The 25,117-nt window shown below is 47.6% G+C and overlaps 1 protein-coding gene across 2 annotated transcripts in view; it reads left to right on the top strand.

The window, feature by feature from the left end:
* The first annotated feature begins 12,736 nt into the window (after window positions 1-12,736).
* Window positions 12,737-25,117, top strand: part of large1 (LARGE xylosyl- and glucuronyltransferase 1) — a 43,866-nt gene continuing 31,485 nt past the window's right edge. Inside the window, exons 1-2 of one of the 2 annotated variants that reach the window (XM_062482760.1) lie at window positions 12,737-13,232; window positions 13,377-13,438. The gene's annotated coding sequence lies outside the window, so the exon portion shown is untranslated. Of the gene's footprint in view, window positions 13,439-25,117 lie in introns of both variants that reach the window. The other variant, XM_062482759.1, reaches the window with a different exon arrangement.

Genomic DNA, 25,117 nt, shown 5'->3' on the forward strand with positions numbered 1-25,117 from the left:
GATGTTCTATTTTGCATCATGGAAGCCGCCGTGAGACCCCGGCGAGGCCCACCCTCCGAGTGATTCAGTGCTCCGTGCGGCACTCGGAGAACAGTGGGACAGACTTACCCCTGTGAGCCGAGGCCGATCACCACAGATATGTGAACGTTAAAGAGAGAGAGAGAGAGAAAAAAGTGATAGATAAGACAACACGCCCCAGGAAGGAAGACAAATTAATTAGCAGAGTACCAGCCCAGCTCAATAGCTTAGCTTGCCAGCGTGTTTTAATCACTAACAGTGTAATTAGGGAGGGGCACCGCATGGCACGAGAGGATTCCCCAGATATAAATGATGAGAACAACTCATAAAATGCAATTACATAAAAGCACTGCAGATTTTGACCTTGGATAAGGGCTTCCAAAGCAACATGGAAAAATATGCCTCCATTAGTGGTTGGCACAACCTATCCCTTACCCCCCATCTAAAAACCTCTCGGCATAAATAATTCTTGTGTCAACGCATTTCGGGATGCCAGGCTGGTAGGCAGCAACCCCCCTTGTCTATACATGATGAATATCTGGAGTCAGATATGAGTACGTGAATGGCAAAGGTAAAACGGATTTTGTAATTTATTCTCAAGCAGCAGAAAACAAGACTAAAAACGAGAATGCACAAGAGGAGATTCTGGCAGAAGTCATTCTTTGGCACTGTGGCGCTCTCAACAAAAGAGTCTGACAACCAGAACCAAGGATTAATAGCGATCCACATCCAGTAGCCTAAGTGGGCGGCGGACCTCAGAAGATTTGAAATGCTCAGCACTCTTGAGCTTGTCTCTCATGAAGACTAATGTGTGTACTGTTGGGTTTGGTCTCCCGTTTGTGTGAGGGTCAAAGCAGGGGTCATAAGTTAATCATGCCAACAAAGCTTGTTAAATAGGCCTGATGATCGTACAATAATGGGAGAGATGGTTTGATAACCAGGCAAAACTAATTGGCTCAATATCAAACACCGACTTAGTCTCAGGCATTCCACTTTTCCTTTACGAAAGACAACCGCCTGTAGAATTAGTAAGAACCCAACTACAAACAAGTTTAAAAAACCAGCTAAGAGAACAATCAAACTCATTGTATATTTCATACTATGAGCCTCCCCTACTTTTCCTTTTCTCCTAACTGTCCCTCTGACAATGCAGAACTGTCCAATTAATTTCCAGCGTGTCCAGCCATGTATACCATTTCACTTAACTACAAAAGAAGTGCGTTTAGTGCATTAGATAGTGAGAGGATTGATCATCCTATTTACTTTAAATTACATATCATCGCAGGTAATAGAGAGTTTCTGCTGTGCTGGCATTGCTAATGCGCTTGCCAGGAGAACAATATTGTCAAAAGAAAATGCACTATTAGAATAAAGAGCTACGTTGCACCCCACCCCCCATTTACGCTCTATTTTATTTTTCACATTTGCATAATAATTGCATTTTACCGGCGTCAATGTCACCAAAACTGCCCAGCATAGCAGCATTGTAATTTTTCCTTGATTATCTCATTAATCTCGTACTGAAATAACTTCCTCTCCCTCTGCTGTACCAACTGCAGGGTCAAGCTTGCGGTGTTGTGCTTTGTTCGCAGAGATGGATGATGAAGCCCCAGTTGCTTTGTCAGTCACTGTTGCTAAAGAGATTAACCCCACTTTTCACAGATCTGTCCAAATCCACGCCGACCTCCCTAATCACTTCTCCACTCATTTATCCCGAGGTCAACTTGACGAGAGTGTGGCGCCAGTGACCTTCCACATAATATCATGCACACACTGGTTCAAACGTCCCTTTTCTTGCTGACATGTATTTGTTTCGGTCTCCTTTTCCTTTCTCTGTGGGCCTTGGCCGGCTGTAATTGATGTGAAGAAGTCTGTGGCAGCTGTCAGGTGTACACAGAGGACGACGTCCACCACCTGATTGGTTCGACTGATTGCAACATGATTTGACTAATCACATCTTGGCTGAAAAGCCATGCCTTGTCCAGCCACGCCCAGGAGTGTCTTGTCCTTGGAAACGAGATGACACCAAACAGCTCCCCCCCCTCCCATCCCCATGGCGACTGACACGCCTTGTTTTATACCTGATATCATCCCAGCCAGTGGAAGATAAACTAACGGACACATCTATTAAGCAACTGTATCCCTGAACACATCACTCCTAACGCATTTGCATTTTAATGCACATGCTCTCCAGCTGAATAGCTTGGCCACAATCTAAATGTTACATTTATTGTGGCACATATATTTCCCCCTTCAAGTCGACAGGGCTCTCTCTGATTTACGGTGATAGCACAGTGTTCCCGTAGTCACACCGTGTTGAAAGAAAAAAAAGCCACAGCCACAGAGACGGACTGCACACGCAAATAGAACGTCACTCTGGGACCCCCAAGTGCACTTGATAAAGTGCTTCTAAAGATGTTTAACGATTAGCCTCACCATAACTCAGCCATGGAAAGAGACACTGAAAGCTGCATGTAAATGTGATCACTCACGACGACTGCTGAGCAATTAACCACGTCACTGGAACACCCGCTGTGACGATCAATGGGCCGTCCTCCTCTTTCCTTAGCTCCATGTTTGCGTATGCAGACGTGTCCTACTGTGCCGCCTATCCTGAGAGCAGGAGTTGAGTTGTGGGGTTCCAAACTCTGAAGGGTTGCTTTTAAGGATCTCTGGATGCTAATATTTTACTCAAGAGGTGTCCTTAGTGCAGGCTGAGGGTTAAAAGCATCTTTAATTGCTTCAAAGGAAGCCGCCTGGTTGGCAGCTTATTCAGTGCTAATCTTGTCTTTCATGTTTCCTTAAATGCATGTTTGGGTTTGGTTTGGTCTGGTTTGGTCTGGTATAGTATGGTTTGATGGGGGTTCATCCATAGTAAACCTAACAGTGTATTTGCTTTTAGTCAGCGGAAACGTTCTACCAGCTCTTCCACACTCAAAAAGCCAACCTCCCTGTATGAATTATTGAGGAAGCCAAACAAGCACTTACTCAAAGAAGACCTCCAATGACTTTGATGTAGTTCAAATGGATTGCTATCACTGCTTAGCACACACTGGGGTCACTTCAGCAAACACTACTGTGTTGTCCATTGTTAGCATAGCTTAGCACATTGCTTCACTATCCACCTGAGTGGAAGGATGGGATGACCTTGAGAATTTGTGCAGTAAACCCTCCTGAGGGACATGGATTAGGCCTGATTAGGACATCCCTCAGGGATTCTGTCTCTGGCTTTTGTATGGATGTAGAAGCTGGAGGAGACAGGCTCCTTCCTCCCTCTCTTCAGACCCCTTTAACACTAGCTGCATGCTAGTGACTAAGAAAAACAGCATACAGAAACTTTCAAAAAGACCCAGAGTGGAGAGTGGCGAGTCCAAAGACAGCCTAAAAGCTTTTCCCTCTCATCAACCCTTTTACCAACACACAAGAGGATCCTCTCTCTCTCTCTCTCTCTCTCTCTCTCTCTCTCTCTCTCTCTCTCTCTCTCTCTCTCTCTCTCTCTCTCTCTCTCTCTCTCTCTCTCTCTCTGTCTATCCTCTCTCTCCTCTCTCTCCTCTCTCTCTCCTCTCTCTCTCCTCTCTCTCTCCTCTCTCTCCTCTCTCTCCTCTCTCTCTCCTCTCTCAATACTCTCTCTCCCCCCTCTCTCTCTCTCTCTCTCTCTCTCTCTCTCTCTCTCTCTCTCTCTCTCTCTCTATCTCTCTCTCTCTTTCTGTCTCTGTCACACACACACACACACACACAAACACACACACACACACAAACAGCTACCACTCTATTGGCCTAGAGTTCATTTCCATCCTAGAGTTCATTTCCATTCAAGGCGCTCTTCACCAGTGAGTCAAAGCCCTGATTGTGTGCAGAGCTGAGAGGGGCGGGGGGAGGGAGAGAGAGAGAGAGAAAGAGAGAGAGAGAGACACTTAGGGTGCAGCACTTCTAAAGCTCCCACTCTCTGAGTTGGGTGTGTGTCCCTCAAGCTCTCCTCTCTCTGGGTCTCCAGGGCTGTGGGGAGTCTGGAGGAACTCATTCATATGGAACACCTCTGTTCCCAGATAGTTTTAAGCAGCCAGATAGGTAAATTAGCCAGCTGTGGGGAAATGCAAAAAAGTACTGATTTTAATTTAGGTAATAGTGGACCCAGGAGGTGGTCTTGTATCTGCTAAGGTGGAGGATACATAATGTTTTGTTTACTTTGTTTGTTCACGGCTGGACACTGAATTTGTTTGTCGTGTTTTTCAAAGAGATTCCTTAAAATGATTAGAATTGACCCTGCACAGAAAGTTGTGGAACCACAAAACAAAAAGTTTGGTTATTGATATTATTTTCTACAATTACCCCTAAAAAGTCAGCCAATCGTCTTTTCCATCACAGTATTTGTTTAACCTGGGTTTGTATTGGGTTTACTTTTATAAAATTACAGTTGTAGTTTATGGCTGAGAGGAGGTGAAATGAAAGGCGGTGGCCTGAGTCTGGAGAGGATGCAGACAAATAGAGACAGATGAGGGGGGGCCGGGCCTCAGTGTCACCTCATTACTCTGATGGCTCTCACATTATTCCACTGTCACTTCCATGTTGAAGAATCAGCCGGTGTATCATTCGCCTTGGACTCACGCATCATCTCCATCCATCAACAGTTGGGCCTGAGAGATCAAACACACACACACACACACACACAGAGACAGAGAGACAGACAGAGAGACAGACAGACAGATAGATACATAGATACATAGATACATAGATAGATAGTGATATTCTCATGAACGTGAAAAACACAAGCAAACAGCACTCCTGTGTACAAGTCTCTGACCCTTTTGCTGGTATTTCCCTCTTCAGAAATGTCCACAGATGGCACACCCACATGCACACACACCCCCCCTCACACACCCTCACACACGCACAGCTACAGTATTATCGTCGACCTTTACAATCTAGTCACGCCAATAACCTTCAGCCATCAGCCGCAGAGGATGTGATCAGATAGAGTGTCTCTATCTTAGATCCATGACGATCTGTCGACACGATGCCCTCCTTTATAAATGATACCTTTTATCTTCTGCTTCAGTACACAGGATAAAGTAGAACCTCTCCTTAAAACCACACAGGAACCAATACAACTATTTGAGGAACTTCAGAGGTCACCTTAAGAGGTGTTGTGTTAGCCCACTTGGGCTTTGCTTAACATACCAAAAGCTTTGTATTGGATTTGTGTTGTGCAGTGTCACTTCTGTTTAAATGAAAACTCTTTAGACAGCCCATGGGCTGTTTTGTACAGTAGCCTACCTATCTCATTTGCAATGCTAACGCATACTTCTATACAAAGTATTCCGTTTTTTTCAGAAGCAAAAGAAGGTGCAATGTGTTTGTTTACACTATCTGTACCTCCCCTGGTGACAGCTTCTCCGACCTGGAAAGCTTCTATTTACTCTGTGTTGATATCAAATGCCATGCTCAGAAGGCCTAAATGAATCTCCCAGTCAGAATGGAGGCGAACTCGGAAGGTCGATTTTAGTTCCGCCATAAGGCTATCTGGCACGCTCTAGTGAAAATTGCTAAAGACCTATTGACCCTGAAAAGGCAATGCTATCTCCTCTGTTCTAAATGATGGGTTGTATTTTCGGAACAAATGATATGAACTGGGATTCCATTAGACACACATGCCAAGTACCATTCGTTAGAAATCGCACTGGCCACAATCATTTCCCCTGACATTCATCTCATCCCATTTTTCACACAGTCTTTCACACAAGTCTTTGCATTCCAGTCCCTGCTCAAAAGAATACCAGATCAGACCATATCCAGATGGGCTAACGTTTCTAGAAAGGACAGAGGTTTTAGAAAGAAACCAAATCGAAACTTTTGCTTGCTCTGTTGGCTGAAAATACAGTCCAGTCTGAATCTTAACGGTGGACGGTAGAATTCAACAGGAGCTTGAAGCTTGGAGGAAACTAGGAGATAATCCTTCATTTATTTATAGGCCTCTATCAGGCAAGGTGACTTTGCAGTGTTGTACAGCATTCACCTGTCCATCGCCTCCACCTAGATAATAACTTACCATCACCCTACCGGGACAGCTTTTAAAATGAATTACTGTCACGCTGAATATGTGGATCCCAAAATAAAACCAGAGATCCCACATCAACCGACTATACATCAGAAATCCTTGGCGGCGCGTTGAGCTGCATTGTGCGCCGTAAAGAATATGTCTCGATAGTCATATAAATTATGACAAGGACAGTTTTAATCAGTTGGACAAGTTTGAGTTTCCTCTGGAGTTTTACGAGTCTCGTCTTTTCCTTCGTGTTTGGAAAGGCAATGTTCTGTTTCTCTCCAGCGTGTGCCGGTAACGTCTCTAGGACTGTTTACGCAACTTTTAATATATGGACATGCTCATCTCCCTGCATGCCTTTCACTGACATTGGGGGTACAGTGTGAATTTTGAGGGGACCCGCAGATCAGTATTGGTAATGACTGAACCGCTAAACCATCAATCATATCATTGAATCTCAGTGTTAGATTAGATATTATGCATGTATCATCATCCATACAGTACCTCAGCTCAAAATAAGCCTGTTCAGCCATGACCTAAGAGAGATTTTGTTGAAACTGTAAGACTATGTAATTCCATCTTCTCCTTCAAATACATTTGCATTAACCCAGAAGCAAGCAGCTGCTTCCCTATACTTGCTGCGAAATGGAGTATTAGTTTGTATTCCACAGAGGGAGATATCCATCCTTGTTACAGAGAGATAGGAGCTGCAATAGGGAGCTTTATGAGTTTCCTGTCCAAAGCACGGCAGCCATTACTCAGGCCATGCCTGTGCTGATCTCAGCTCTCCAACACTGCTCCAATACTGCAGTCCCAGAAGAGGGCATTCCTCTACTTATCACGTTTGGAGTAGAGAAGGGAGAAATGACCTGACCCTCCACCAACAGCTGGCTTGTGGGCAGTTTCAAACCAGGCAAAAGTTTGAAACCCTTCCAATTACACCAGTAATGTGATGCTCGCTCTGTATTTCTCACAGTATCGCTACAATCGCTCAGTCATCTCTCCTTCCGAGTCTCCATCAGTCAATTTGAACTCTGCCTGTGTCAATCCTTCCGACTCAGCACATTTGGTTGACAGTCCGCAGTCTCGGAGCGGATGCCACTTGTCTCTTCGCAACCTCTGGCCAACATTTCCTCCCCTCGTTAACACGCCAGACTCATATTTCACCCATGCGCACTCTTATCACTGCCTTCAATGGGCGGTGGTGATAGGTTCGACGCTTGTGGCGGCGGCCTTGCGTGTCACTCCCTCATCAGCCTTCTAATTAATTACGTCACTCGCGTTCCATTGGGTGGTGATAAGGCTGTAATGATTAGCCATGCAGGATAGAAGCCACTAGAGAGATGAAATGAGCCTGAAATGAAACCATGATTTCTCATCATGACAAGGGATGAACTGGGCTTGTGGCAGGAGAGACTGAAGAGCGAGGAGATCTCTCTCTCCTCTTGGGGATAATAGGTTTCTTCCCGAGGTTATTTTGCGCGTTCATTTGTGCTGAATGCGCCTGCTTTTCCCCAAATGCTAATGTTACCCGACGGTTAGCACGGAGTGTTTGTGAATTCTTTAAAGGTCAGCAGAAACACAACAGCCGATCTCTTTGAGAAAACAAATTTGGGTTCTCGCAGAAGGATGAGTCCCCAGGGCCCTAATTAAGCCTAATTGTTTTATTTGCAGAATAATATTTGAACCCTGCCGAGTGCGTGTGAGTCACAGCATTCCACGAAAAAGACCCTTCCTCCCTCAGATGTTTCTGTCGATATTTTAAAAGCGGTTTGTTTTTTTACCACCGTTCATTTGGACAACTGAGATCTGAAGGAGAGGGAATCTAACTAGGCAGTGGGTTGCCATACAGATGCACACCCCCTATTGTCCTGGATTGATGTGTGCGTGGTAGGTGCCTGTGGGGAACCGCTTCCAGCAGTTCTCTGCCTTTGAGGATGGGCCCCCTCAGCCACTGAACTGGTGCCCTCCCTCCCCCCCTCCAAAGTCTGCTTCAGCATGGGTTCTCAGCCCAGCAGGGGGGATCCCGGCCCAGGCCCTGTTTACATCAACACGGCCTCCCACCGCCATCCCTCCTTCCTTTGGTCCCTCTCTACCGGGAGTTGCGTGTCTATTTGATTTAGAAATCACATCAGAGGGAGGAGGGGGAGAAAGACAGAGACTGTGTGTGTGTGTGTGTGTGTGTGTGTGTGTGTGTGTGTGTGTGTGTGTGTGTGAGTGTGTGTGAGCATGCGTGTTCCAGGCCGCCAACGGCTTCGTGTGTTACAGCACTCGATTGTGTTGGCGTAATTGCTCCCAAAGGGACTCAGTCCTGCAGCCACCACGACCTGTCGATCTGATGGCCCTGCAACCCAACAGAGAGTGAAACTGAGGTTCGGGTTTGCCCCACTAACAAAATCGGGAAGGGGAGGAGTCACAGGAGGACTCTGCTAGCTGCTGGCTGGCCTGAGATGACAAGGCTAACCCCAGGGAGCGGACCAGATGTTGAGACCGTTAGTTACTGTTGTCTATTTATATAGGCCTTGTCAGCGCTGACAGGAAGATTCTGCTGTGTAGGCCTCTACAAGACAACACGCCATGGTTTACCTGATCTGGGACCTGTGCTGAGGAACAGTGGCTTTGGGCCACAGCGCCCAAGAGTCTTCTAAATGAGCGTGTCCTCCATCTAGAGTTCTCGCACAGCGATCCATTTAGATCCGTCCCCACGTATTTTAAAAGATGCGATGCAAACTTGAAGTCATGAGACATGTTTCCACTTCCCTCCTCAGGAGAATGCAAACATAGAGCCCTCAGGGCATGAATAAAGTAACACGCTTGTGTTTCCTCTCCACTCACCTCCTCTTCTCTCTTTTCTTCCCATGTCTTCTATTCTCATCTCCTCTCTTCTCTTCCCATACCAACAGCGTGAGCACTGTGGATAGCTGACACCAGAATGGGGGTATGCGTGGTCGTGTAGACCATGCACAATTGCCCAACCCAAGTATCACGCATGAACACAAAGGGCCAACTCAAATCTTCATGCTACTTTTCAAGAATGTGTTCCTTCGTGCTGAGCCTCATGACAAACCTAGGTACCGTTGCCTCATAATCCCTGTGGCTGGTTGACAATGCTTTCATTATGCTGGCACAGATCATTCTGGCAGTAGCCATGAATGAACTACGTTTGATGCACACAACAAACAAAGGCATTATAGGTCTATGCTACGGGGAGCGCGGTGGGTTTGCAGGATTACTGTGCTAAATGTGTCTTTTTTACATTTTGGGTGCAACTGGGCTTTCCATAAACTCCAGCTGTGAGACATCTGTGGATGTGATGTGCATTTTATTTTTCAGTTTAATCAGTGTTACATGAGGAACTCAGATCAGAGCAAACCCTGTCTTTGTTTTTTGACGGTTATGCTGCTCTGTGACTCCCCGCCTTGGGCTTTTATGCAAATATTGTTTTGGCATAAAAGTGATCCTACAAACATTGTGTGTAAAGCAAAAAAAACAGGTCAATGTCAATTTTTCTCAATTTATTTCAAGTTATGCTAAATGGTTTAAATAGACTATTTGTGACATTCAACTTTTTTAAACCACTTGTTTCAGTCCAGTTGGAACCAAAATCAATAGGTGTGTTGGACTTCATGCACCACCGGCGCCTGCAGCCGGCTGCCTTGAAGCTGAGAATGCCATTGCTTGCTTCAAGTCAGCCGGGCTGCAGGCGGCTGCAGGCGACGCCCGCGCTGCATGAAGTCGAACTCACCTATTGACTTGGGAGCGTGTGTCAGCGATGTGTGACATCACTCGCTGCATCTAAATATGAGCGTACGTCCTTCCATCTCCAAACCTCGGAACCAGCATTTCCCCCCTGTACTCCTCCAGACCCCAGAGACCGTCCTATGCCTGAGAGATTCAGGGCTCGGCTCCCAGGCTGCGTGGAAGGCTTGGGTGGCAATGGCTGGTCCTGTCACAGGGAGTTTTCAGCTTGGCTGCTCCCCTGCAATACAGGCATTTCCTCCAGCCCCATGCCCGAGCGACAGGCCTCTGTCCCAGAGCTGCCACTCTGCGTTAGACACCGCTGACTGACGAGGCGCCACGCTTAACCGCGATTCTTTGTGGCGTGCGAGGCTGTTAGCCCGCTTAACGAATCCAGACCTTGTTTGCAAGCCTCCCCCCCCCCCCCCCCCCCCTGCGGCATTGGCGAGGAACGCTCCCACCTGAATATTGTCATGAGGCAGGCTGGGACAGGATATGTAATGGCCTGACATGCCACATAATTCCATCATACATGTTTTTGTGCAGTATAAATCCCCATTGACCTGTGTGGGTCCAACCGTGTGTCATTAGTAGACGTGCTCTCATCACATGATTGATGCAGTGTCTCGTGTCTTCTTCTTTCCCAGCGGCTGAGCGTGCGGCTGAGCGTGCCTTTTACCCCTAACAGTCCTATCAACAACTGCTCCACGGCAGCGTGCGTCTGTCTCACAGCCTTCCAGGCAGGTATCAGTTGTGCTCATCGCTAATTGACAGTAACAGAATTAGCTTTACGCCAATGCATATCGTGAGGTAACGCGCCCGTCCCGGGCTCTGTCTGTCATAGATCACGGTCGGGGTGGTTGCATTATCAAGGGGAGGCATGTTTGAGAGATGATAATCTCTGGAATACGTTCTGCGTAAACACGACCGTCGCGACGCCGCGTCACAGCTGTGTTTGTAAATATAGAAAACGCTGTATTAAATTATAGAGCACCATGTGCCCATGGTGAATCTGGGTTTGGTCTGTGTAGCCTCTCTGCCTCCGTAGGAGGAAATCATTGGATTCCAGCTCTGTTTAATAGGTCTGTATGTTTGCCCTTGATTGCCCAAGTCTCAATCATGTCTCAGTCATGACCAAAGTTTCATCTAACATGAAATCTACCTTCAGTTGGTGAATTATGGATGACGGCTCCCTCTGTACACGGCACATGATGTATCATGAATGTGAGATGGTTTCGTGTGGATTATGCTGGTGTGATCCTCCGCTAGGGGATTCAGAGGGATAATGAGGCTCGAGTCGTATGATGTCCTGCAATAAAACAGCAGGGGAACTTCCATCATTAACACTGCAACCGCGCTGTCTCGTGTGTGTGTTTCCCCCACACTGACAATCCATGGTGGCAGGGCTGGTTGCTGACGAGCTGCAAGCAGTTAGGAAGACCGTTTGGTATTGTTTCGCAATCGTGGCTGGTTTTGGCGACCGTTCCACGAGTCCTACTATCCACACAACACTGGGTCAAGTTATTTGGAACACAATTCCAGATCATTTCCATTGTACTGACTCATTGATGGAGTTTCCACACTTTGGTCACAATCGAAGCAAGAGGAAAACCCACTTGTGAACCTGCTCCAAAACAGCTTGGGGATCAAATGCTTTCAACATGATCCCCCCCCCCCCTCAACGCTCTTTGATATTTCTTCGAAGGGACATCATCCATTCAAGTCTGTTCCAGTGTCTCCATGTGGTTACCTCACGAGGGTGAATGGTTTTAGGGTACAATGGGTGGTGTGTGTGTGTGTGTGTGTGAGAGACAGTAAAAACCAACCCTCAGGCCTTGAGGGGAGAGGAGGCCTGAGCTTCTGTCAGACGTCAGCTCAGAGAGACAGGCCCCTGCTGAGGGCTTTGAGAGCGACTGCAGCACATCTTTGCAGCGCCCTGTTATGCGTGATCCCGGCCAGGATTGCCTTGCAGATCTCAAATGACTTTGAGGCTGTCATGAAATAACCCCCTAACCCCAGGAGCAGCAGAACTTCTTTTTGTCCCACAGGATTCGTCGACAAATTTTTACTTCGGTGGGAAAGTAATGCTATTGTGTGTGTGTGTGTGTGCGTGCTCTTAGAAAGTCAGCTCAAAGGGGACTTTGTAGATCAAAACTAGTGGGGGGGTGGGGGGGGGGGGGGTTGTAGGGTTGTGTGTCGCAGAGTGATGCAAAAAAACATGGTTTGGTGGAAAGAAACTCTACTACTCCTGATAAGACAGAAGCCAACAGCTAAGAAAATACCAAGATTTCAAATGGCTTGTAATAATGGTGTCTTTTTACATGATGATCTGTCATTATTATGTAGTTAATGTTCTACATAGCAGGGCATCATGCATCTGTATAACCATATGTTGTTGGGGATAATATCATGCTTTCATATTTTGTTTGGATTGAACGATAGTAGGCCTAATGTTACTTATTGGACCCCCTGCACAAAAGTAATATGTTCTTCCCAATTTTAGCTGTCTGTATCCATTTGACACATGCTTTGAGTCATATGAAATACACAGAGACAGTAATACTCACACAGATTTAACCTCATCTACAATTTGTGTAACAACAGTATAGTAAGTATAACATCTGCTTTAGACAACTTAAAATGTAAGCTTTGTCTGCTGTTTTCTTGACTGCCTTCAAGGAAACCAATAGTAAAGCAACTTTTGCAATATAGTCGTTATAGTATAATAATATGGCGTTGCTCTTATAAGAAGTAGACATTGTACACTATGTCAACGTTTATCCATGTGCCCACAGTGGCGCATGTTAGGCAGCAATAATGACTCCAATCCAGGGAGCTCGTGTCCATGTTTTGCTAAAAACGTTTCTGCGCGAGTAAGGAGGGGGTCCGGGATGCGCTCGTGGATTGGCCGCTCAGTGCTTGTCAGAACCGGAGGAGGTTGGGAAGAAAGGAGTGCTGTGTGTGTCGAGGCCGTCTCGAAAGTGGAACACAATCACTGCTGCTGAAATGACCGACCAGACGAATGATACATGCTTGTTTTGAGCGGATGTGCGTATCTGGATACAAGACGACTAAATATGATGTAGCGGATCTCGAGAAGGGACCCTTCAAGTCGATTTTCCCCGATGTCGAAGGTGCCGCATTTCTTGTTGCTCTGGTCCGTATCTGGCTGCTGGTCACAATAATAGAAATACACATTGGTATTGATAAGAGTGGAGTGCGGCGAAGACAGGGGAAGAAGCCGAGTGCTGTGTCGCGACGCAAGTGAGAAGTATCTCTCTGAGATAAAGTCCTTATCGGGGCCCATGCGTCTGTAGAGACATTGATGGTGCTAGTTCTCGTTAGCTTGTGCTAACATCAGCGGCAAGCTTGCTTTATGAAGTGGACACTCCAGCACGGGAAAATGCATTGAGATTTCCCAAACTAAATCAAACAAGTAGGCATTGGAACAACTTCTGATCTTACGTAAAGCATGGCCATGGTTTTAATGTAGACTACCACCATTTCGCCAAACACTGAGTTTTCACTGAATTAAGTAGCCTGCCACCCGTGGAATCTAGCCTGATTATGTTCTGAATAGGCTGCTTCATCGTCGCCTGGTTCGGGATAAGAAGATCAACGGTTAAGACCATCTGCCACCAGGTAAGCAAATTAATGACCCCCTCCTCCCCTCCTGAAATGACATAAATGCGCATTTTGGAAAATGAAGGGCAAAACGGACTTTGTCTTAGAGAATAGTGTGGGGAGCAAAATAGTATTTTTTTGTAGCCAGGATGCACAAGGTCATATGTCTACTTTAATAGTCCCATAAGTAATGGGACAGCCTGAATTTATGGGTCTATAGGCTTTACAGAATAAACGGACCATAATTGGTTCCGACGACCATTCTATTCCAAGGCTAATGAAAGTCGAAGCTGGTCCTTTAATTTCCCCGATCCCCCTGTCAGATGTAGCTAAAAGGTGCCATTGAGCTATCTTGGACTCAACTCAAGCTAGAAAAAAAGAATACAAACGTTTTGTAATGGACTCTATGGTGTGTTAATACAATGACATCTGAAACGAATCCACCTGATGTATGTGGTGCTCGGGACAGGGTGTCAACAATGTTTCCATGACATGAGAGATTCGAATTGCGTACCAAACCTGCCCAGGCTTATTAAGTCTGGAAGCACCTACTTTTTCTGTCAATACGCCGGCGACTATGGGACGTAAATCGGTAAAGCTCTGCCCAAAGTTGGGTTCACTGCTCTCTGACAGTTTAAGTGGGCTTTGGCAACATATTCTAGCCTAATTACACAGGCAGGATCAGGCCTGGCCAAAATGACTAGTAATCCACGAGGAACCATCATTTGATGATGGGTATCGGCATACCACTCGATCGCAGTAACATCTTTTTTTATTTGAAACAACTGCTACATCCAGCGTCTTGAGTTCTCATTGCAATGTGACGTCTCATGTGTAACCCAAAGACCAAGGCATGTAGCCGACTGCAGCTAATAAATACCGAATTTTTCGGGCAGTTTTTTTTCTGACAGCAGCAGCCTTGCATGTGCTGCTTGGGTGCTCTATGAGCACACAGTGTGGTGGAAACTCGGTTTTGGAACACCAAACAGCTCTGTGCTCCAGGATGCCTCATTGATTTCCCTGTTAAGTCGGGATGAAATACAACATGTCAGAAGGCAATCATCACAATCAATTAACAATAAATGTTATGGATGGAAGGAAGGGTTTTCGGATGAAGATGGGACTTGACCTCACACCAAGTATATGAGCCACATAATTGATGTAGCCAAATAAGGGTACTTGACCTTTGACATGAAACATCTATAGACTGGTTGTCTTGTAGTGGGTAGCACAGTTTTTTTCCCCCTGAGGTTGTGGGATTATGGAACAGTGGCATCATTCTCTCCTTGTCTGTGAAATAGTAAAAAAGTCACTTCAGCAGACAATTAGTAATTACACAGAGATAACAAATCCAGCTTATGAATAAGGTTCCTTTCAGGAGAACCAGATGTCTCTATTATCCGAGCATAGAGCTTGTGAAGAATGACCTTATGTGTAACTTCAAATAGTAATCAATGAAATGCTAACCGTGGGTTGAAGAGCCTGAGGTCGCTTTGAAATAAAGAGAGCTGAGACGAGGGGAGCGTCGGTTTAATTGAAAACGGGTGCTATCAGAATGCACGGCACAAGGCATTCTGTGGTATGATTGCATTACCCCTCGTGCCTCTTCAGTGGCTTGTGTCATTTAAATAGACATGACCTAAATGTCCGATACGAATCTGGCATCTGCAACGAGCCAGCAAAGGGGATACAGGCTGTCATGAAATGGAAATGATCTCTTTTCCAACGGCGTATGTAGGCCAAGCGTTTTACATTTGGTTGAGGCCCGACGCTCAGCAATAGGCTACGTTGGGTTAGGATGTCTGAAAAGATCAGCGTGTTGACGCTGAGGGCAAACAGAATTCGCCGTGGCACAGCTGAATGGCAACACACTGGTCAGATCATGTCCCCCGGCGAGTCAGACACCTGCTCAAACAAACAGAGTCAAAGGGAGCCATCGTTGACTAAATGTTAGGCGCCCGATTCACTTCTGCTTCTCTCGCTCTGAGATGGCACTGTGTTTACCTGCGCCTTGTTCAACCAGCGAGGATGCTCCAACCCCATATCAGCACACACACACACACACATGCATGCACACGCACTCATGCACACACACACACATCCTCCTAGCAACAGCCTTTGTGCTTGCCTTCCAGCTTCATCCTCCATTGTGTAAAGGTACCCACGGCCATGTTTGGCTGTAACAGCTCAACTGCTGGTGAGTTACAAGACATCGGTTATTCACTTTCCCCCTCCCCAGCAGTGACCTTACGACCTCCGAGCTCTGCCTCGTTTGAACTAGTTCTCACCATTTCACAGTGTAGGCAGCATGGACGTTCCTTATTGCATCTATCCCAAGATGCCTCAACATGTGAACACGTGTTCATGTAAAATTGCACCACTTCACCAGACAAAAAACTTGCGATAAGGGTCAGAACGCAATCCTAACTTATGTTGGACCGAGTAAATGCAAAACGGCTTCATAACGGGACTTAAGCCGCGGTGTTTATCCAGTTCCACAGACGGAAACGCGACGTCTTTCAGTTGAAGCGGGTGGTGAGAGAATGCAATGACGAAGCCGCGGTGTTTGGAATGCAAACGGCCGCCGTTGAGGCCCGTCGGGCGCAGAGGAGCGCTCGCGTCTTGGGCCGAGGAATCAGCAAGCCAAATGCGGGAGGAACGCGGTTCGCTCATTTCGAATTTCGGACGCGAGGCGGAAGGGGGGGCGGGGGGGAATCTGCATTGGGGTCAGGTGGAGCTGCAGCGACTGTGGCTTTTGGGTGATGCGACATGCAGTCGCTATTATCGTCTGTGACCCCGGCCTCACCTCTGGTCTGGAAGTAGACCCACTCTCCCCTACTGCGTCCCAGTCGAGGAGAAATAGCGACCGCCATTACCCCCTCCGAGGGAGGTAGGCAAGGGTGCTCAGAGCCCAAAGCAACACCTCTCCGAGACGTCGTGCTGGCAGTACAGCATGTCGCCGATTCTCATTTTCCGACCTCCAGGAGATTCTGTCTGACGTGTGCGGTTGAACGAACCAAGCGACGCGCACAGGCACGCACGCCGTCTCTCACGCACATACTAATGCACCAATTAGTTCCTGCTATACAGCTAATTATTTTCATGCGTTTGGCACCCTGCCCTGAACTGTCACATAACCTTAGTATCTTCATTGCGCACCTCGGAAATGAGTAAGTAAATAAGGAATGATTTGCTTGCTCACTCACTGGTTCTGGATATAATTGGTTATTCATTATTTCCCATTGATTTGCTTTGACGCATTTTAATTTACTGTTGCAAACACTTGTCTGTACGCTACCACTTTCCACATTTAGTCTCTGTGGGACATTATTAAAAAAAAAAGCAAAAAGGAATGCAATCGTGTGAATTAAAGCACACCGTTCCCACCTCAGTCCTCCTCAAACTGTAGGAGCAGCGTGTTTGCCGCATCAGACGTCATTTGACACGTCTTCCCCAAACCGACTATTTGATGGCAAAGGTGTGAGGTGCTTCTCAGGCAAGACCGTCTGCCGACGATTCCTGCCTCCTGGAAGGGCCCTGGCAGCGGGGCATGCCAAAGTGAACCACCGTGCCCCTTCTCTACCACACTGGCGTCCAGCTTGTCCTCTCTAAGCTCTCTCACTGTTGCTCATTGGTCACGCCGAAAGGGGGAGGGAGGGAAAGGGGGGGGACTGTGGTGGGGCTGTTTATGTCCGCTGCCCCGGGCCTCTCCATGAAGATGACAGAACCGGGGACGTTCTCTCCGATGGGGCGATCGTGTCATCGTAATGGTGAAGACGTGCAGCGGTGCCCCTTTCATCAGAGGAGGCTGTTGTGGGCACAGGGAGAGGCCCATTTCTCCACGGTGACCCCAGTGAGATTAATGATTTGAAACAATAGGGAGAGGGACGAGAAAGGCAATAGAAACAAATTGATCCTGGAGCTCAGGGCCTATTTGCCTGTGGTCAAGGGTGATATATGAAATGCCTGTTGTGCAATTCAATGCAAATTGAATAAGCCGGTGTGTGGCTTGCAGAATCGTGCTGCTGGACCCGTAGCTCACAGCGCGGAGGAGGGTCTTTTGGGATCTCTCCAATGACGACTCTATTGAAAATTGTATTTTTGGCCTTACTTGCCTGTTTTTCTGTACTTTTTTCTTCTTTTTGAGCTAATGACCTGTTTTTCATGTGGTGATTCATCCGCGTGCGTGGTGCGGTGTGATCCGAGGCGAGTGGGACCATTACGGCAGCGTGTGTGGTGTGGTCACATCGGGTGGCGCCGGAACGAGGGGGGGGTGGAGATGTTGACAGCCCTTCCAGTGATTGGCAGCTTGGCACAACAGCAGTGGCCAGCGGCTGTGTCTGTGTGTCGTTAATGTGGTTGTGGTGTGCTGTTTCCATGACAGATGGAGTTTGATTGACTTGCTCTCTTAGAGAGAGAGAGAGAGAGAGAGAGAGAGTACCAGTAACCCAGCTCCATGCTGTCGACGAGGCAAACCAGAGGGCTCTCTCACGGACGTGACCCCGGCCTCGCGTCCCTCTCTCGCAGTCAGGCACCTGGAAGACAGACAGGGTCGAATATGTATGAACACATCCATCTGACTCCTGCCCCACAGGGCATCTCCACGCTCATTGCCCTCTGTCTGAGGAGACTGCGAATCAGAGCCAGTCAGAGCTCACCTTTTGGCAGGAGCTATGGAGGTGAACACGAATCAGGAATGGGTCTTTTTGATTTGACACCAAACCGGCGGCAAAGCCTCCAGCACCTCCTAGTTAAAAAATCCGACTTCATAACGGGTTATAATCCTGCTAAATGACTTATCTTGAGACAAATTGAGTCAAACAGAAAGGCTTTGAATGCAACAGAAATGCTTTTGGATTAGCAGAAGCTGAAGCGGTGGGGGGGGGGGGTAGGGGGGGGTGTTGACTGGCTTATGTGAGGAGGAAAGGCCTCTTATTGGGTGTGCGTCTTGCTGACAATAACGCTGAGTTGGAAGTTCTGATAATTGGAGATTATCTCCCCCAGATTCAAGTCCTAGACAACCAACAGCCTGTGGGGCAGGACCCAAATCTGAAATGACAGGGCCGTATGGTTACTCGTCTGAGCCGGGGCGTGGCCATTCTCCCACTCTTGTCTCAGGCAGCTGTCAAACGCTCAGGGCATTTGATCTTTTTTGTTCCCTTTTTCTCTTGCCGCCTAAGGTGCGTTTTCGCAGATTCTGCCAGGTTTGCCTCGGATTAGGTGTCGGTAGTTCCGGGTGTTTCTGGAGGCGGTGTTGGGAGGAAGAGAGGTGCAGTAGTGCAGTGCTGCTCCTCCTGCCAGAATGACCACAATCCAAAACCACCCTTCCACTAAAGACCATCAAACAGTCAACCTGGCACATTTATTCATAGAGCAATGTGCCTTCTATTTTAACCTCTATGGTTTCCATTGCATAAATATTCAGGTTGTTTGCGATGCAAGAGGTTCCTTCATGTTTACTGTAAGCCATAGGAAACACCTTGGTTCAACACATGATCCTTTTAGAAAAAAACCCTTTTTAAACTAACCCAAGTGAAGCTTACGAGACAGTGATGATCCATTATAAACCTGGCTCATCATGTTGTACATAGTCCCCCTCTGAGACGATACGCATTCAATCTATCAATGTCCCAAATCTTTATGGGATACTTTGGAATCGCACCCACAGCACGGGTATAGGTACCATTTTGCCCAAATGCGGTTTCCTACCTGGTAAGTGAATACACACTGATATTAAAAAAGCCTGCTGGCAAGTTAACGTCAAAACATGCATGAACATAAAACAGTAATAAGGTAATCTCTCATCTGTGTTGCTGGCTGGACTCCGAGAAAGCACCTGGGAGACAAGAGATTAAGTTATACATCATTTTAGATTGATTTGAAGTGTATTAATTATTCAGGCAAATCAATTACATTTAACTATTAAGTCGTGAATCTGTGTGTCTGTGCTTCGATTATCTGAAAAACGGGGCACTGTACAAAGTGGAAAGTCGTCGGGCGTATTGCTCAGGCTCCAAGGACATGCAGTGTCGCGAGCTATGCTGTTTGAAGAAGCGGTTTATGACAAATGAATATACATTTCATAAAGGCGTTCTGTTGAGCTGCGTTAGACAATAGCGTTGGACCATACACCAGGGCCTGAGCTGGTAGCCTGGAGCCTGAGCGGTTCCGCGGCCTCAGTCTGAAACGAAGGACTAAGGAGAAAGATACTTTATCTTCCAACACATGCATATTAAGACTACAAAATGGCTGACTTGGGACATTCATTCCAGTCGTAAGCAGTTTCTTCATCGGTGCTTAATCAGCTAAACCGCCTTCCAGGACTCGCACAGTAGTAAACCCACATACCTGAATCCAGGTGCATTAAGAGGAAAGTCAAAGACAGTATAAAAATGGATACATCACCATACTATACCACTATAACGTGTGTTTGATTGGGGGACTGAGAAGCGTAGCATGGGGAAGGTGCACACGCAGCTAGGCGGGCACACGGTGCGAGCATGGGGCATCTCTCTATTCTGAACTCTCGGTCGGTAGTCTGGATGCTGTCAGGGGGTACAGTGAGAGTGAAGGACGTCGGATCCCACCGACTGCAGTAATGGTTTTCAAGAGGCTTGATTTGCGACGCTGCTCTATCAGGGCGAGGCAAGCTTCATCATAAAAGATATCAAGGCGCCCCGGGGGGAGAACGGGGCCCATCTGCAAAAAAACTCATAAAACCAAATCTCAATCATTCCCGCAAAAAAAGGGTCCAAATTAGAAGCGGACACGTTAATGGCCCCGCTGAAGGTACAGCAGCAGATGCCAGGTTTAGACGTTAATGGCCCCGCTGAAGGTACAGCAGCAGATGCCAGGTTCGAAAGCCAGGGCGTCAACATGGTGGCTGACAAGAGGGTGTCGACTTGGGGCGTATTCCCCTGGGGGGTGGAGAGCGCGCGCTCTCCTTGAGAAGAAACAAAGAAACTTCAGAAGGATGAAGATGAATCCCTCCCCTCCTCCCAGCTCCATGCTGGAGACCTTGATTAATCGCTCTATCCAAGCCAGCAAAGGTGTGTGTCCCTCGCGACTGCGAGCAGTGGTTCATTTTAATGCCGTTGTGTAAATATAGGGCATGGATTTACATGAATGGGGAGATAGATGGTGAGTAGAGTGAGTGTAGTGAGGGATAACTAACTGGACAGGATGCTGACTTGCCTGCCACAGCCCACAGAAGGATGCTTACCCGGGTCCCGGGCGAACGAAGCAAAGCGAGACGGAAACATCCGGTTTAGTTTGTGTGGGCGTGTGACTAAACTGTGAAGGAGGAGTGTTGGGGACCTGTGTGGTTTCGATGGATCTATTTCTTCAAGGGACGGTGGTGGGAGGGTGGGGTGGGGGGCATTTGTTTTTCAAGTGCACACCGTCAACAAGGACTCCGGTCTCCATGGTGATGGAATATTTCTCATTTCAAACGAACGAATCGCCTTCTCTCAGACCAGACTGGGAGTGCTGGGGTGGGAGTTATAGTTAAGTAGGTTTCAAACTCAAGTTCACATGTATGGTGCACATACTGGTTAGGCACATTTGATTTGGTTCATCGCCGATGGCTAACACTGTATCGTACACTGTAATGTATTAATCATGTGTGGTAGTGCTAACATAGTACTGTAGTCCATAGGGATGAAATTATACTTTGGAAAAACTCTGAATGGTTGAGAATGTTCTGGCAAGTTACAACACACTACTCTACAACTATCCAGTATGAAGCATGTAGGTAAACAGAACGCGAGGTTAACGTGAGGTGGATTGAGCACCCTCACAGTCCTACCTATGCTTTGCGACCCAGAATCCCTGCCCGTCCCTAGAGAATGTTGACGACCCCCGAGCCCCTGCTCGTCCAATGAAAATGGAAGGCATTTGTGTGTCTTTTACCTCTGCTCAAAGCAGACACCCACTTAGTTTCCCCACTCTACATCTCTGTAGTCTTGTCAGGGCAATCGTGGACTGTTTTAACCTGTAGCCACTCATGCTTATCATGTCGAGAGAGAGACTCTCTGCCTGGAGACCCTGGCGCTTCTCCCGTGTGTCTGGCGGGCTGACAGAAATATCCTCCTCCTTCGTATTTCCTCCGCACATACTACTTATCTTCTTTGTTCTCCCGGCGAAAGCTGCCTTAAGAAGTTGCCCCGCTCTTGTCTGTTTGGGTCCTCCACGCCTGCCGGCGGGGGGACGCAGGTTGATTGGGGAGGTCACAGACCGTCTTTCATCTCGACACTTCAAAGAAGAGTCCTCGGCGCTCCGTGTGCAAAGGGGCAGTCAGGGGATCAAATCCCAAGCGACAGGCATAATATTCTGTCTGAGCCCAGAGTCGGCGTAGTTCCTCCGCTCACCTCGGCCCTGGCTTCGTACGCAGGCTGATCCTCGACTCCTTCTCCTTAATGCCCATTCATTATACCCGGCCATTACAAGTGCCCACATCTCAAATCCCCCATAAAGTGTCAGCTGTCACAGAGAGTTGCCATGGGTAGTGGCTAAATATAGAAGAGCCATTTATAAGCGCTCTCGACAGGACCCGAATGTTGACCTCACCAAGTGCTGAGTTATGAACCGTGTCACCGCCCGACTTCAGGAATAATTTCCTTTTGAGATTCGGAGTGCTCGCCAAGAGCAATTGATCCTGTTCCAGCCACTTTTTTGGGGTCTTCTTAGATGGATCCATTTTGGGAAACGCGGAACCTTAATCTTAACTTAATCTATCACTTCCTCCATTAATCAGCGGGGGTCGGTTTCCGACCGTGTTCTTAAAGAGATGAAGGTTACTGCCGGGCCAGAGCCTGACAAACCCACTTTTTAGTGCTTTCAAAGATTATTTTGGTCGATTTATGTTTTTAAACACCCCCTTTCCTGCCGTCGTGACTGAGGACAGTTAACTATTTACTGTTAGGGCACCCCTTCATAGTGCCGTATGAAGCCATCATACACACCAGTGGCCGAGTGTTTACATCTGTTTTATTCACTGCATCTGCTCCACACATCACTCCCGAAACACAGACCTTCCCGGCCAGAGATGGATGAAGCACCGTGTTCGCGCTCTCCTGCTTAATTCATCACTCGCTGCGGCTCCGTCAAAGCCGCCATCCATCTCCCCGCCTTTTCCCGCTCAGCTGTGTCATACAGTGTGCGCCCCTGTGTACAGTACGCGCACGCGGACGGATGTGTCCGCTCAACCCTTTTATGTGTTCTACCTCCGAAAAACCGCATAAAAAATGCAATGCAATCTTTACAAGCTCGCAGTGGAACAAACACCGGGCCCTGCGTCGTGAACACAGAGCTGGGCGAGGCAGCTCACCCTGACGGCGAGGAATATCAACCTGTGTGTGAGTGGGTGTTGGGGATTGGGGGGGGGGGGGAGGGCTGGGGGTATATTTATGAAGAAATTGTTCTGGAAAATCCAAGACCTATTTTCTTTTTGAAGTGTTCAGACCAATATTCCCGGCTGGTAGAGTCTCCTCCGAGTGCTGTTGTTGTTTGTGTTCGTGGAAAGCAGCAGTAGGTGTGTGACATGCTTGTGAAACATGAAGGAAAGGGGGTGCTTTGCTCGAAAACATGATTACAGACTCACCACCTAATGGTTCTTTCACATAGAACTCAGTGGAATTCTGTTGTGGCTGTCCCAATACGAAGCAATCGTACTTCATGTGAGGCATTGGTTATCCGTCCTTGATAATCAAGTAATGTCGTACAGGATGTCGATGCTATACAACCTGTTGATGAATTTGGTTTTTGATATGAACTTGCTCCTTTGCCCTCCAAACTTCTATTGTTTCTAGTTTAAATCTTGTCACATCAGGCGAGCCCTCCTTCGCAGTAGGTGCCCACTCAGCTAATCACCTTGGCATGGTGAGGTGGGCACATTGTGCCAGGGCCCAAGTGTTTTAATAATTATCTTGAGAGAGAGAGAGAGAGAGAGAGAGAGAGAGAGAGAAGAGAGAGAGAGAAGAGAGAGAGGAGAGAGAGAGAGAGAGAGAGAGAGAGAGAGAGAGAGAGAGAGAGAGAGAGAGAGAGAGAGAGAGAGAGAGAGAGAGAGAGAGAGAGAGAGAGAGAGAGAGAGAGAGAGAGAGAGAGAGAGAGAGAGAGAGAGAGAGAGAGAGAGAGAGAGAGAGAGAGAGGACGTTCAAAACATCCATCTCTCTTTGTGTCATTCTTCAGCCCTGATGAATTAGAGGACGATAATCCCACTTTTTTTTGCCACTCACAGATTTATGATTTTGTTGCCTGAAGACTATTCATCATCCTCTTCATTCATTTGACTTATCAACGTAGGCGGCTGCCCACTTTGCCGTTCATTTCATGAATGGCCATTACAAGGTCAAAGTGTAATTTCCTCCACTTCATCAGGCTCATAAATAAGGCATAATCATTTAGGAATGACCAGCTGGTCTGTATTAATCTTCTCCTAGCTAACTGGGAGAAACCTACTGTAAGTGCACCATGCGTATCCTTGTCTTGTACAATCTCATTTTCTCACAGAAACTCTTTTGTCTCTCGTAAAGTGTTTTGTCAAAGAAGGGACCGTGGCGGGGACTGAAGAGGCGACGTCTGTTGTAGCTAATGGTTTGTATTCCAGTAACAAAGTGTTAGTCTTCCGTTTTCCCTGGGCTTTTCAGTGTCGGCAATGACTCCGGCACAGATATTAGACGGGGTTTGGCGTCAGACATCTTAAGTGACCATCCCCAGATGATGTACACCCAACACGCAGCAGAAAGCTGGACTGTGGAGACACTCCTTCATCCAGCAGAGCTAATGGCTAAGCTAGCTCGCTCCCTTCTGCCTGCTGTCATCCTAGCAGAGGAGTGGAGGTTGTCAGGAGGGGCGGCGGAGCCGGGAGCGGAGCAGGGCTCCCTGTCACCTGTACCTCTTTCATCCCCGGAGATCTGTGTCAGCTCGCCAGCCCACAGGGTGCCATGAATCCTCATTAGCCACTTTGCCTGGCCCTAGAGACGGGCGGCGAGTGAGCGGCGCTCCCTGGGAGAGGCGCCCCTCTGTCGCTGGGCCCGCTCTCCTCGCTCCCCCCTCGCTCCCCCCTCGCTCCCTCTGGTCCAGCTGTGAGCGTGGACATGGGCCAGCGCTTCCCCTGTCGGAAGCACTCCCATGTTTCCCCCACATGGCAGCTCGTGGATGTGAAGGTCACCCCTGACGAGTTTGAGCAGGCTCAGCACACGGCGCCGACCCTTCCCCTCGGAACTTTCTAGAAAGAGCTTGGAGGTACGTCTCGCGCGTCGTTCCTTTTCCCCTGCTCCCGCCGGAAAAGACTGTGCTCTTTTGGTTGTTCATGGAATGGCTGTGTTGTGCCATTTGTCTACTTCCACCATATCTGTTTGACCAATACATGCGAACCATGTAAAAGCTTACCCTGCCATTTTTCCCAGTTCCTTAGCGTGTTCCTTACCCATGTATGTATCAGCACAGCAGTTGATCAATTCATTCAACCTTCCTAGCCCCAGTCCCTAACTCCCCATGGCCTCTTTCAACCAATAGAGCTTGGCTCCCGTAATAATCGCTCATCACTTTTAGTGTCAACACACAGCAATTTACTATGGAGCTCTGGATATTAAATTCCATTTTCTATTAACTTACTGTCGAGCAGTGAGCGAAGACTCACCATTGAGATCTGGGCTTATAGCAATGCCTATAAAGTTGAATGGGAGGGTATGGATA

The sequence above is a fragment of the Osmerus eperlanus genome, chromosome 17, assembly GCF_963692335.1.
Source record: "Osmerus eperlanus chromosome 17, fOsmEpe2.1, whole genome shotgun sequence".
Classification (NCBI taxonomy): Eukaryota; Metazoa; Chordata; class Actinopteri; order Osmeriformes; family Osmeridae; genus Osmerus; species Osmerus eperlanus.